A 14,211-nucleotide genomic window follows, 5' to 3' on the forward strand; every position below is an offset into this window, starting at 1 on the left:
TCTTTATGGTCCAACTTTCACATCCACACATGACTACTGGAAAAACCATAGCTTTGACTAGACAGACCTTTGTTGGCAAAGTAATGTCTCTGCTTTTTAATATGCTGTCTAGGTTGGTCATAGCTTTTCTTCCAAGGAGCAAGCGTCTTTTAATTTCATGGCTGCAGTCACCATCTGCAGTGATTTTGGAGACCAAGAAAATAAAAGTCTGTTTCCATTGTTTCCCTGTCTATTTGCCATGAAGTGATGGGACTGGATGCCATGATCCTAGTTTTCTGAATGTTGAGTTTTAAGCCAACTTTTTCACTCTCCTCTTTTGCTTCCCTTTCTGCCATAAAGGGTGGTGTTGCCATTATTGAAGGTTATCTTACCACAAAATGGTTATCTTGCCATTATCTTACCACAGTTTGGCCTCAGGTCAAACAACAGGGAGGGAACACAGCCCCATCAACAGAGAATTGGATAAAACATTTACTGACCATGGCCCTGACCATCAGAACAAGGCCCAGTTTCCCCCTCAGTCAGTCTCTCCCATCTGGAAGCTTCCATAAGCCTCTTATCCTTCTCCATCAGAGGGCAGACAGACTGAAAACCACAATCACAGAAAACTAACCCATCTGATCACATGGACCACAGCCTTGTCTAACTTAATGAAACTTTAAGCCATGTGGTGTAGGGCCACCCAAAATGGACAGGCCATGGTGGAGAGTTATGACAAAGTGTGGTTCACTGGAGAAGGGAATGGCAAACCAATTCAGTATTCTTGCCTTGAGAATCCCATGAACAGTATGAAAGGGCAAAAAGATAGGACACTGAAAGATGAACTCCTCAAGTTGGTAGGTGCCCAATATGCTACTGGAGATCAGTGGAGAAATACCTCCAGAAAGAATGAAGAGATGGAGCCAAAGCAAAAACAACACCCAGATGTGGATGTGACTGGTGATGAAAGTAAAGTCTGATGCTGTAAAGAACAATGTTGCATAGGAACCTGGAATGTTAGGTCCATGAATCAAGGTAAATTGGAAGTGGTCAAACAGGAGATGGCAAAAGTGAACATTGACATTTAGGAATCAGTGAACTAAAATGGACTGGAATGGGTGAATTTAACTCAGATGACCATTTTATCTAATACTGAGGGCAAGAATCCCTTAGAAGAAATGGAATAGCCCTCATAGTCAACAGAAGAGTCCAAAATGTGGTACTTGGATGGAATCTCAAAAGTAACAGAACAATCTCTGTTTGTTTCCAAGGCAAACCATTCAATATCACAGTAATCCAAGTCTAGGCCCCAGCCAATAATGTTGAAGAAGCTGAAGTTGAATGGTTCCATGAAGACCTACAAGAGCTTCTAGAACTAACACCCAAAAGAGATCTCCTTTTCATTATAGGGGACTCAAATGCAGAAATAGGAAGTCAGGAAACACCTGGAAGTAACAGGCAAATTTGGCCTTGGAGTACAGAATGAAGCAGGGCAAAGGCCAATAGAGTTCTGCCAAGAGAACGCACTGGTCACAGCAAACACCCTCTTCCAACAACACAAGAGAAGACTCTACATGTGGACATCACCAGATGGTCAGTATGTGTGGCTAGTTAAAGCAAAACAAATTATTCATCCAAGCAGGGAACATTTTTATATAAATTGTCAAGGAAAGTGCCACCTGATAGGGCATGAGAGGAAAATAAATTGACAAGACTTACTTCATATCCTGTGCTCTGTATACTCTGTCCCATCCAACCTCTTAGCATCCCTCTCAATGTAGGAAGTATCTCAGTTTTGCGGATGAGTAAACTGGCTTCCGGAATTAAAATAACTTGCTAAGGTCACACAACTTGTAGCATCAGAATTGGGATTGATACCAATCAACTCCAAAATCCACATTCTTTATTACTATCATTTTGAAAATTAATATGATCAGAAATGTAAACTGTATAGAAAAGTTAGCTGTTGAAAACTAACAACAGCCAAAAGTTAGCTGGGAAAAGTTAGCTGTTGACAGTATAGGGATTTAGTTGAAAATGATTAGATCCCTTATCTAACTAATAAATGGTAAAAAATATAATGGGCATTGTGTGAGAGTTTGTAGCTTTCTCCTCTTCCTCTGGGATAGTTCTGCCTTTGCTAATTGTGTTTCCTGCATTTTCCCTCCCTCCAAGGAAGGCTGTTTTGTCAGGCTAGGTCTTTGGGGATTTGTCATATAGAATTGAGAGACAGAGATGAGATAGAAGGAATATGGAAGCTGCCACTGCAGTATAGTCTCATTGTATTAATCCGTGTTTTCTGCTTTGTGCCTTGTCTTGGTTGCATTAAAAAAAACAAACTTCAAGACTTCCTGGTGATCCAGTGGTTAAGACTCTGTGCTTCCAGTGTAGGGGCATGGGTTCATACCCTGGTCTGGAAACTAAGATCCTGCATGCCACATGGGCAAACAATTTAAAATAAATAAATAAATAGAATAATATATAAAAAGCTTTTCAGTGGAGTTCTTCAAATCTCACAGAGAATGCTGCTGCTGCTAAGTCGCTTCAGTCGTGTCCGACTCTGTGCGACCCCATAGACAGCAGCCCACCAGGCTCCCCCGTCCCTGGGATTCGCCAGGCAAGAACACTGGAGTGGGTTGCCATTTCCTTCTCCAATGCGTGAAAGTGAAAAATGAAAGTGAAGTCGCTCAGTCGTGTCCGACTCTTGGCGACCCCATGGACTGCAGCCTACGAGGCTCCTCTGTCCATGGGATTCTCCAGGCAAGAATACTGGAGTAGGGTGCCATTGCCTTCTCCGACAGAGAATGCTAGTAGCTCCTAATTGTGTATCAGTGTTAGAAAATGTTGATAATTCTTGAACTTGAATATTTGAGTTTACTGTGTTATTCTCTTTATTTTTGTATATGTTTTGATATTTGCTAGAATATAGAAAATGTCTTAGTGATTGTACTTGATTGTTAATGATCCTCCTATAATCCTGGCGTGTCAGAACTATATCTTATATATTATTGTGGTATATTTGTGAGTGTCTTACACGTAGTAGCTACCCCATAAATAAACATCTGAATTGAACTGAATATACTATTTTGTTATTCAGTTGTAAAAAAGGGATATTTAAGCAGTAGTTAATATGTAAAGTAAAAACAGGCTTTTTGGCTAATACTGTAAAGGTGAGAAAATGTTTTGAAATTAGATAGTGGTGGTGTTTGCAGAGCCCTGAATATACTAAAACATTGACTCTTGTATACTTTAAATGAATATGTTTTAAAGTATGTGAGTTATATCCTAAGTTTAAAAAAGAATATAAAAATATGCAAAGACAAGATATTAACTGGGAGAAGATAATTGTACCACATAAAACTGATAAAGGAAAGAATTTTCACAAATCAATAAGGAAAGACAAATTCTATAGATGAATAGACAAATTTCAGGAACAGCCACATCACAAAGAGGAAAGAATTGCCAAGACGAAAAGATGCCCACCTCCTTAGAGATGAAAGAAATGCACATAGTAAATTCAATGAAACAAAATTGTTACACTTATCAGATTTGCAGAAATGAGAGTTGAATCATTCCAGTTATTGACAAAGATGTACAAGTCAAGAACCTTTGTACATTGCTGGTGGGAATGTTAACTAGTTCAATCACTTTTGAAAATATTTTGGTATTATCTGGTAAAAATGAAGATACCCATGTCCTTTGATCTAGCAGCTCTACTCCTGGGGCATTTGTGTGTGTGTGTTTGTATATATACCTGTGTGTGTTTAATCTGTAATGCCACCTTTATTGGGTTGGCACATTTTCATGGCCCTGTTTCTGGGCTGTCTATTACTTTAAATGTGTTTGTTTATGTGCTAATTTTGTTCTCGCTTAATGATTGTGTTGTTTAGCTGCTCAGTTGTGTCCGACTCTTTGTGACACCATGGACTGTGGCCCACCAGGTTTCTCTGTTCTTGTGGTTTCCAGGCAAGAATACTGGAGTGGGTTGCCATTTCCTACTCCAGGGCATCTTCCTAACCCACGGATTGAACCAGAATCTCCTGCAAGTCTCCTGCATTGCCAGCAGATTCTTTACCACTGAGCCACTGAGGAAGCCCTAAGTACTGTAGCTTTATCTATTTCTTTTTGGCTGCGCTGGGTCTTCATTGCTGTGTGCAGGCTCTCTTTCTGTGGGGGCTACTCTCTAGTTGTGGTACTTAGGCTTCTCACTGAGGTGGCTTTCTTCTTGTGACGCACTGGCCCTAGAGTGCATGGGCTTCATTAGTTGTGGCCTGTGGCCTCAGTAGTTGGGGCACAGGGGTTTAGTTGCTCCTCAGCGTATGCAATCTTCCTGGAACAGGGACCAAACCTGTCTCCCCTGCATTGGCAGGTGGATTCTTAAACACTGGACCATCAGGGAAGTTTTAAAATAAGCGTTAGCATCTAGTAGGGTCACCTTCTTCAGAAATGTTCTTTAGGAATATTTTGGCTATTCGTGGTTCTTTGCTTTTCCATATAAACCTAAGGATCACCTTGCAAGTCTTATGAGAAGTCCTGCTGAATTGTTATTGAACTTACATTTAATTACTTTGAATTTGTGGGTTATTTTGAAAATAATTTTCATGAAGATAGTATATTTCCCCATTTATTTATGTCTTCTTTAGTGCCTTTCAATCAAATTTTATAATTTTCTTTATAAAGATCTCATACTCTTTCGTCGTAGATTAATTCCTAGAGGGGTGTGTGTGTGTGTGTGTGTGAGAGGGAGAGAGAGAGAGAGAGAGAGAATAATGTCAATTTAAAAAACAACTTTGGGACTTTCCCTGGTGGTCCAGTGTTTAACAATCTGTCTGCAAAGGTAGGGGGCACAGGTTCAGTCCCTGGTCTGGGAAGATCCTACATGCTACAGAGCAGCTAAGCCCTCATACCACAACTAATAAACCTGCACTCTAGAGCACGTGACCTGCAGCTCCTGAGCCCGTGTGCCCTAAAGCCCGTGTTTGGCAACAGGAGAAGCCACCCGAATGAGAAGCCTGTGCGCTGCAACAAAGAGTATCCCCCTCTTGCCACAACCAGACAAAGTCCACACCTAGCAACTAAGACCCAGTGCAGCCAAAAACTAATCAATTTTTTTAAAAGCAACTTTATAGAGGTACAATTTGCATTCCTTAAAATTCACACATTTTACGTGTACAGTACAATTCACTTTTTTTAAAGGAAATTTTCAGAGTTGTGCAGCCATTATCACAATGTAATTTTAGAACATTTTCATCACCCCAAAAAGAAACCTTGTGCCCATTGGCATTCTTTCTGGCCGCCCCTGGCTCTAGGAAACTACTAATCTGGTAAACACACATGCACACCAAAAAAATCTTTTTATTATGGACATTTAAAAATAAATATGCAAAGTCAAAAGAATAGAACAGTGACTCCAAAACAGCAAATTTGGTGAATCTTATTTTCTGTTTCCTCCAGATTCTATCTAACCTCTCCCTGGATTGTTTTAAAACCTATTTCAGTCATAATTTCATTCCTTTCATAAGTTTGTAAGTATGTATGTCTCTTCAAGGTACAAGGACTCTTTTTAAAAACTTAACTATAGTATCACTATCACACCTAATGAGACTAACAATAATTCTTTAGTATCATCTAATGTTCAGTCACCCTTTCATGGATCACAGTTTATCGTGGCAAAGGGACTTGTATACCTCAGTGAAGCTGTGAGTCAGGCTGTGCAGGGCCACCCAGGATGAACGGGTCGTAGTGAAGGGTTCTCACAGAAATGGCACTGGAAGCACCAGTTAGAACTGGACACAGAACAACTGACTGGTTCAGAATTGGGGAAGGAGTATGATAAGGCTATGTATTGTCACCCTACTTACTTAACTTATATGCAGAATACGTCATGTGAAATGCCGGGCTGAATGAATCACAAGCTGGAGTCAAGATTGCCAGGAGAAATATCAACAACCTCAGACATGCAGATGATACTATCCTTATGGCAGAAAGTGAAGAAGAACTAAAGAACCTCTTGATGAAAGTGAAAGAGGAGAGTGAAAAAGTTGGCTTAAATCTCAACATCCGGAAAACTAAGATCATGGCATCTGGTCCCATCAGTTCATGGCAAATAGATGGGGAAACAGTGGAAAAAGAAAAGTGAAAAAACTGGCTTAAAACTCACATTCAAAAAACTAAGATCATGGCATCCAGTCCCATCACTTCATGGCAAACAGAAAGGGGGAAAGTTGAAGCAATGACAGACTTTCTTTTCTTGGGCTACTTTGGAGCCGATGGTGACTGCAGCCATGAAATTAAAGGATGCTTGCTTCTTGGAAGAAAAGTTATGACACACCTAGACAGCATATTAAAAAGCAGAGACATCACTTTGCCAACAAAGGTCCATATAGTCAAAGCTGTGGTTTTTCCAGTAGTCATGTATGGATGTGAGAGTTGGATCATAAAGAAGGCTGAGTGCTGAAGAACTGATACTTTTGAACTGTGGTGCTGGAGAAGACTCTTGAGAGTCCCTTGGACAGCAAGGAGATCAAACCAGTCAATCTGAAAGCAAATCAATCCTGAATATTTATTGGAAGGACTGATGCTGAAGCTGGAACTCCAGTACTTTGGCCCCTAATGCAAAGAGCTGACTCATTGGAAATGTCCCTGATGCTGGGAAAGATTGAAGGCAAAAAGAGAAGGGGGTGGCATAGGATGAGATGGTTAGTAGGATCACCAACTCAGTGGTCATGAATTTGAATGAACTCCGGGAGATAGTGAAGGACAGGGAAACCAGATGTGCTGCAGTCCATAGAGTCACAAAGAGTTGGACATGACTTAGCAACTGAGCAGCAACAACAGCTACAATATTCAGTCAGTTTTCAAAGCACTATTCAAGAGTAATCTGTATGTTGCATTCATTTGATATGTCTCTTAAAACTAATTTAATCTGTGATGATTTCCTGTTTCTCTATTTTTTTCTTGCCACCTATTTGTTAAAGAAATTAGATCATTTGTTGGTAATCTGTAAAAAAAATATTTTTATATAATGGTAGGTAGTTCTGGAGCAGGACATGCTGTCCGGTAGAAATATAATGTGAACCACAAATGCAGGCCACCTAATTAAAATTTTCTAGTACCTGCATTAAAAAAGAAAAAGATGAAATTAATTTTGACTCATTTTAGTCAAACTAGGGTATAAAGATATTACCATTTTAACATATATTCAATATAATTATATTTTACATTCTTAGTTTTCAAAATCTGTTATGTGGTATACATGTACAGCATATCTCCGTTCAGAGTGGGAAATTTCAGGTGCTCAGTAACTACCGGATTGGACAGTGCAGATCTAGAGGCTTGATCAGACTTAGGCTTAAATCTTTGTCAAAAACAATTCATAGGTGATGCTATATATTTTATTAATATATTGCATTACAGCAGGAGGCAGATGTCTGTTTCTGTATGTGTGTGTGTGTGTTAAGTTTGTTCCAGAGTTTTGTTTTTTGTCAGCCTTTTACCTCATGGTTTTAGCTGCTATCGATGATAATTGCCTACATTCATATCATTAATTATTGAAAATGGTGACTATCTAATTCTGTCATTACTTTTGTATCTAATACCAGAATTGGTCTATAAAGAATTTTTTCTACTGGTTGTTTGGTTGCTTTCCTATTAAAGTATTTTTAACCATAGTTATACTTTGTTACTAATTTTTAAACTTAATTAAATAGTGATCAGAAAATGTGATCTGTATGTGATGGCCTTTTTTAAATCTGTTGAATCTTGCTTTATGGCCTATTATATGGGCAGTTCTCAAAAATATTTCATCTGTGCTTGAACAGAATGTTTGTGTCCCAGTTGTTGGGTACCTTGCTAAATATGATTATAAAATAAAACTTATTAATTATATCATTCACATTCTTAATGTCTGTACTGATTTTTTGTTTGATCTGTCAATTACTGAAAGAGATGAGTTACAATTTCTTCTATTATAATAGTGTATTTATTTATGTAATTCTGTTGGTATTTGTTTTATATATTCTGGAGTTCGGCTATTAGTTATACACAACTTTGGAATTGTTATGTCTTCCTAGTGAGTTGAACCTTTAATCATATAGTGACCCTCTTTACCTTAGTAATACTTTTTGCATAAAAGTTTATCTTGTTTGATAGTAATATTGGTTAGTATTCTCAGGTGCAACTTTACTCATCCTTTTACTTTCAGTCTCTTTTCTTATATTTTATATGTCTTTAGGGAACATATGTAGTTGGATTTTAATACTGAAAAATCTAGATTGACAGTCTTTTTAATTGTAAATGTGAGTCCATTTATACTTTCTTTTATTACTGATATAGCAGATTTATTTCTGCCATCTTTTGTGTTTTTTATTTTCATAATTTTCCTGCATCTTGTTGTTGTTTTTGTGGTTCTTTTCCTCTCTTTGTCCTCCTTGTTTTATTTTTCTTGTCCTTCTTTGGGATATATACACAATATGTTTCTTTTACTGGTTATTCCAAAAATGTTAAGATGCATATTTAACCTAAACCCCAAAGTTAAAAAAAAATTTTTTTTATTGACGTATGTTTGCTTTATAATGTTGTCATAGCAACATTACTGTGTAGCAAAATGAATCCGCCATACGTATACATTCTCCCCTCCCTTTTGGACTTCCTTCCCATTCAGGTCCCCACAGTGCATTAAGTAGCTTTTGTACAGCAAAGGAAACCATAAACAAGATGAAAAAACAACCCTTAGAATGGGAGAAAGTATTTGTAAGTAAAGCAACTGACAAAGGATTAATCTCCGAAACATACAGGCAGCTCTTGCAGCTCAATATAAAAAAACAACTCAATCAAAAAACAGGTGAAAGGGACTTGGTCCCAAGTCCAGTGGTTGGGACTCTACCTGCCAATGCAGGGGACACGGTGGTTCAGTCCCTGATCTGGAAAGATCCGACATGCTGCAGAGCAACTAAGCCCATGTGCCACAGCTTCTGAGCCAGCGTGCTGCAGCTACGAAAGCCTGTCTGCTCTAGAGCCAGCTCTGCAGCGAGGGAAGCCACCATAATGAGAAGCTGGCGCACTGCAACTAGAGTAGCCCCTACTCACCACAAGTAGAGAAAGCTCAAGCAGCAACCAAGACCCAGCCCAGCCAAAAATCAGTAAATAAAAAAAAATTTTAAATGGTGGAAGATCTAAACAGACATTTCTCCAAAGTAGACATACAAATGGCCAACAAATACATGAAAAGATGCTCAACATACTAATTATTAGAGAAATGCACATTGAAACTGCAGTGAGGTATCACCTCACACTGGTCAGAATGGCCATCATCAAAAGATTTACAAACTATAAATGCTGGAGAGGTGGGGAGAAAAGGGAACCCTCAATGCACTGTTGATACAGCCACTATCACAGTATGGCAGTTCCTTAGAAAACCAGAACTAGAACTGCAGTATGACCCGGCAGTCCCACTACTGGGCGTATACTCAGAGAAAGCCATAGTTCAAAGAGATAGATGCACCCTAAACCCAATATTAAATTACATTTACCCAGTGTCTTTTTATGACAAGGACTTCTGAGTGTTTAAATTCTGATGAATCTTCCTCAAAGGTGATTATTTGTTGATATTTTAGATCTGTTTTTTTAAAAATTCTACAAAGTAGACATCATTGTTATTTTATAAATAAATGTTTGTTTAGATTTATTCGTGTTTATCTTTTTGTTGTTGTTAGAATTCCAGCATCTCAAGATAGACCTTTCTTCCAAATTACCTTCTTACTAAGGTACATAATTTAGAAATGCATTTAAAGGTCTCTTAGTATTTAATGCTATCAGTTTTTGTTTGTTTGGAATGTCATTATTTGCTCTCACACTTTAAAGATTATTTTATGTATTTCAACTCCAGCTTGTGGTTATTCTTTTAGCTCTTTTTTAGTTGACTATTCCTATCTTCTGAGTTTTATTGCTGCTATTGAGAAATTGGTTGTCTTATCAGGTATCTGTTTTCTCTCTCTTGTGACTCCTAAAATATTTTCTTTGCCTTTGGTTTTCCAGTTTCCCCACACTCTATATAGGGTGTTTGTTTGTTTTTTTTTTTATCTTGCTTGTGATTTGTTGGGCTCCCTGAATATGACAATCTATAGTTCAACAAGCTTGAAAAATTCTTAGCCATTATTGTTTCAGATATTGCTTCATGTCTCTCTGTGTTCTTCTTCTGGAACTCTAATTAGATATATTAAACATTCTTCCTTTGTCCTCTTTGTCTCTTTTTTTTTTTTTTTTTTGCTTTTATATTCGAGTTTATTCTTCATTTAACTTTTAAACACTACTATAGTTGAATATTAAAACAAAAGCAAGTAGTGAGCATATTATGATTATAGTCCTTCACTCAATCACTACTGCAATAAAACCCCAGCAGTGAGTGTTATTCATGGGCCTACTAAGAGGTCTGACACTGAACACCACCCCGGGGATGATGTTCATCATCCTCATATGCTTCTCCATTGTAATGGCGCCGTCTTTCCTGATTTGGATCAAAGTCCACTAATTCTACCTGGTCCATTTCATCAGTCTCTTCTACTTCCTTCCTCTCAGGCAGAAGTTTTTCCAGCAAAGAGAGTTTATCAGGAGAGAGAAAGCCATTCTCAGGAAAGTTTACCTTAAATTCAATGATTAGGCGACCCTTTTCATATGGCCTACGATAAATTGGCATGACTTCATTTAGCACACACTTGCTATCTCCATGCTTGACGATCTGACCTGGATGAGAAGTGATGACTATGGTTCGGTTGTCAAGAGTAGATATTGGCTTCTGGAAGCCACACAACGCCTCAACCAGCTGTATGTCCATACACATGAAAAGATCTTCTCCTCGTCGAGTAAAAACAGCATGGTCCTTCTGATCTAAAACAATGATAATATCTCCTGGCTCCAGTCCTGGTTCTTGGTCTCCTTCACCATGGAATGTTATCTTCTGGCCATCTTTCATGCCTTTGTCAATATGAACTTCTAGAATTTTCTTTTCTCGAACCATCTTCCTTCCGTTGCAGCTTTTACATCTATCTTTAGGGCTGATCCGCTCCCCATGGCCCTGGCACTCCATGCAGACAGACTGAATTTGCTAATTCCAGGTCCTATCTGATGAATTCTTATTTGCATTCCAGTACCTCAGCAATTGGGACAGCATTCTACCGCTCCTTTCTTACCACCTCGGCCTTCACATTTGTCACAAATCACATTCTTTTGCAGAGCTAGTTTTCTTGTTGCATCATTATATAAATCTTCTAAAGTTACTGTAAGTTGATGCACAACGTTTTTATCTCTCCTCTCTCTCTGCATCCTGCCTCCTCCTCTGAAAAACATATCAAAGATGTCCATGGGGGAGCCAAAACCACCACCTGCTCCACTTTCTTTAATTGCCTGTTCTCCTCCTTTGTCATATAATTCCCTTTTCTTTGCATCAGAAAGCACTTCGTAAGCTTGAGAAATCTGTTTAAACTTCTCGCCTTCGTTTGGGTTCTTATCAGGGTGGTACTTCAAGGCCAGTTTCCTGTAAGCCTTTTTCAATTCTTCTTGGGTGGCATTGGGTTTGACCCCCAAAACATCATAGTAAGTGGTTTCTTTCACCATTTTCTACAGCCTGTGAGCGGGCCGATGCCGGTGTGGGGGAGCGGGAAGGAGCGCGTTGCTGTGCGCAGCTCGGGCAGCCGCCACTCCTCTGCCTTTCACCCAGCGTTCTGGAAAGTTCCCCTCTTTGTCTCTTAATTTCACTTCTTTTATGTCTCAATTTTGCATTTGAGTTAATTCTTTAGATCTCTCTTGAGTTCAAACTGAATTTTCACTTTAGGTTCATCTTTAGGTAGATATACTCCTAAGTATTTTATTCTTTTTGTTGCAGTGGTGAATGGTATTGTTTCCTTAATTTCTCTTTCTGTTTTTTCATTGTTAGTATATAGGAATGCAAGGGATTTCTGTGTGTTAATTTTATATCCTGCAACTTTACTATATTCATTGATTAGCTCTAGTAATTTTCTGGTAGAGTCTTTAGGGTTTTCTATATAGAGGATCATGTCATCTGCAAACAGTGAGAGTTTTACTTCTTCTTTTCCTATCTGGATTCCTTTTACTTCTTTTTCTGCTCTGATTGCTATGGCCAGAACTTCCAACACTATGTTGAATAGTAGTGGTGAGAGTGGGCACCCTTGTCTTGTTCCTGATTTCAGGGGAAATGCCTTCAATTTTTCACCATTGAGGGTGATGCTTGCTGTGGGTTTGTCATATATAGCTTTTATTATGTTGAGGTATGTTCCTTCTATTCCTGCTTTTTGGAGAGTTTTAATCATAAATGAGTGTTGAATTTTGTCAAAGGCTTTCTCTGCATCTATTGAGATAATCATATGGTTTTTATCTTTCAATTTGTTAATGTGGTGTATTACATTGATTGATTTGCGGATATTAAAGAATCCTTGCATTCCTGGGATAAAGCCCACTTGGTCATGGTGTATGATTTTTTTAATATGTTGTTGGATTCTGTTTGCTAGAATTTTGTTAAGGATTTTTGCATCTATGTTCATCAGTGATATTGGCCTGTAGTTTTCTTTTTTTGTGGCATCTTTGTCTGGTTTTGGAATTAGGGTGATGGTGGCCTCATAGAATGAGTTTGGAAGCTTACCTTCCTCTGCAATTTTCTGGAAGAGTTTGAGTAAGATAGGTGTTAGCTCTTCTCTAAATTTTTGGTAGAATTCAGCTGTGAAGCCATCTGGTCCTGGGCTTTTGTTTGCTGGAAGATTTTTGATGACAGTTTCGATTTCCTTGCTTGTGATGGGTCTGTTAAGATCTTCTATTTCTTCCTGGTTCAGTTTTGGAAAGTTATACTTTTCTAAGAATTTGTCCATTTCATCCAAGTTGTCCATTTTATTGGCATAGAGCTGCTGGTAGTAGTCTCTTATGATCCTTTGTATTTCAGTGTTGTCTGTTGTGATCTCTCCATTTTCATTTCTAATTTTGTTAATTTGGTTTTTCTCTCTTTGTTTCTTAATGAGTCTTGCTAATGGTTTGTCAATTTTGTTTATTTTTTCAAAAAACCAGCTTTTAGCTTTGTTGATTTTTGCTATGGTCTCTTTAGTTTCTTTTGCATTTATTTCCGCCCTGATTTTTAAGATTTCTTTCCTTCTGCTAACTCTGGGGTTCTTCATTTCTTCCTTCTCTAATTGCTTTAGGTGTAGAGTTAGGTTATTTATTTGGTTTTTTTCTTGTTTCTTGATGTAAGCCTGTAATGCTATGAACCTTCCCCTTAGCACTGCTTTTACAGTGTCCCATAGGTTTTGGGTTGTTGTGTTTTCATTTTCATTCATTTCTATACATATTTTGATTTCTTTTTTGATTTCTTGTATGATTTGTTGGTTATTCAGAAGCGTGTTATTTAGCCTCCATATGTTTGAAGTTTTAACAATTTTTTTCCTGTAATTGAGATCTAATCTTACTGCACTGTGGTCAGAAAAGATGACTGGAATGATTTCAATTTTTTTGAATTTTCCAAGACCAGATTTATGGCCCAGGATGTGATCTATTCTGGAGAATGTTCCGTGTGCACTTGAGAAAAAGGTGAAGTTGATTGTTTTGGGGTGAAATGTCCTATAGATATCAATTAGGTCTAGCTGGTCCATTGTGTCATTTAAGGTTTGTGTTTCCTTGTTAATTTTCTGTTTAGTTGATCTATCCATAGTTGTGAGTGGGGTATTAAAGTCTCCCACTATTATTGTGTTGCTATTAATTTCCTCTTTCATACTCGTTAGCGTTTGCCGTACATATTGCGGTGCTCCTATGTTGGGTGCATATATATTTATAATTGTTATATCTTCTTCTTGGATCGATCCTTTGATCATTATGTAGTGTCCTTCTTTGTCTCTTTTCACATCCTTTATTTGAAAGTCTATTTTATCTGATATGAGTATTGCGACTCCTGCTTTCTTTTGGTCTCCGTTTGCATGAAATATTTTTTTCCAGCCCTTCACTTTTAGTCTGTATGTGTCTCTTGTTTTGAGGTGGGTCTCTTGTAGACAGCATATATAGGGGTCTTGTTTTTGTATCCATTCAGCCAATCTTTGTCTTTTGGTTGGGGCATTCAACCCATTTACATTTAGGGTAATTATTGATAGGTGTGGTCCCGTTGCCATTTACTTTGTTGTTTTGGGTTCACGTTTATACAACCTTTCTGTATTTCCCGTCTAGAGAAGATCCTTTAGCATTTGT

At 38.1% G+C, this 14,211-nt stretch overlaps 1 protein-coding gene and 1 pseudogene across 2 annotated transcripts in view; one reads left to right on the top strand and one right to left on the bottom strand.

Moving 5' to 3' along the window:
• PPM1E (protein phosphatase, Mg2+/Mn2+ dependent 1E) overlaps window positions 1-14,211 on the top strand; it is a 228,705-nt gene that overhangs the window by 37,809 nt on the left and 176,685 nt on the right. The gene's annotated exons all lie outside the window — the stretch shown is intronic.
• Window positions 10,227-11,618, bottom strand: LOC122694282 (annotated as a pseudogene). Its single transcript, XR_006341159.1, has one exon. The product of XR_006341159.1 is annotated as a dnaJ homolog subfamily A member 1-like (transcript).

The sequence above is a fragment of the Cervus elaphus genome, chromosome 5, assembly GCF_910594005.1.
Source record: "Cervus elaphus chromosome 5, mCerEla1.1, whole genome shotgun sequence".
Classification (NCBI taxonomy): domain Eukaryota; kingdom Metazoa; phylum Chordata; class Mammalia; order Artiodactyla; family Cervidae; genus Cervus; species Cervus elaphus.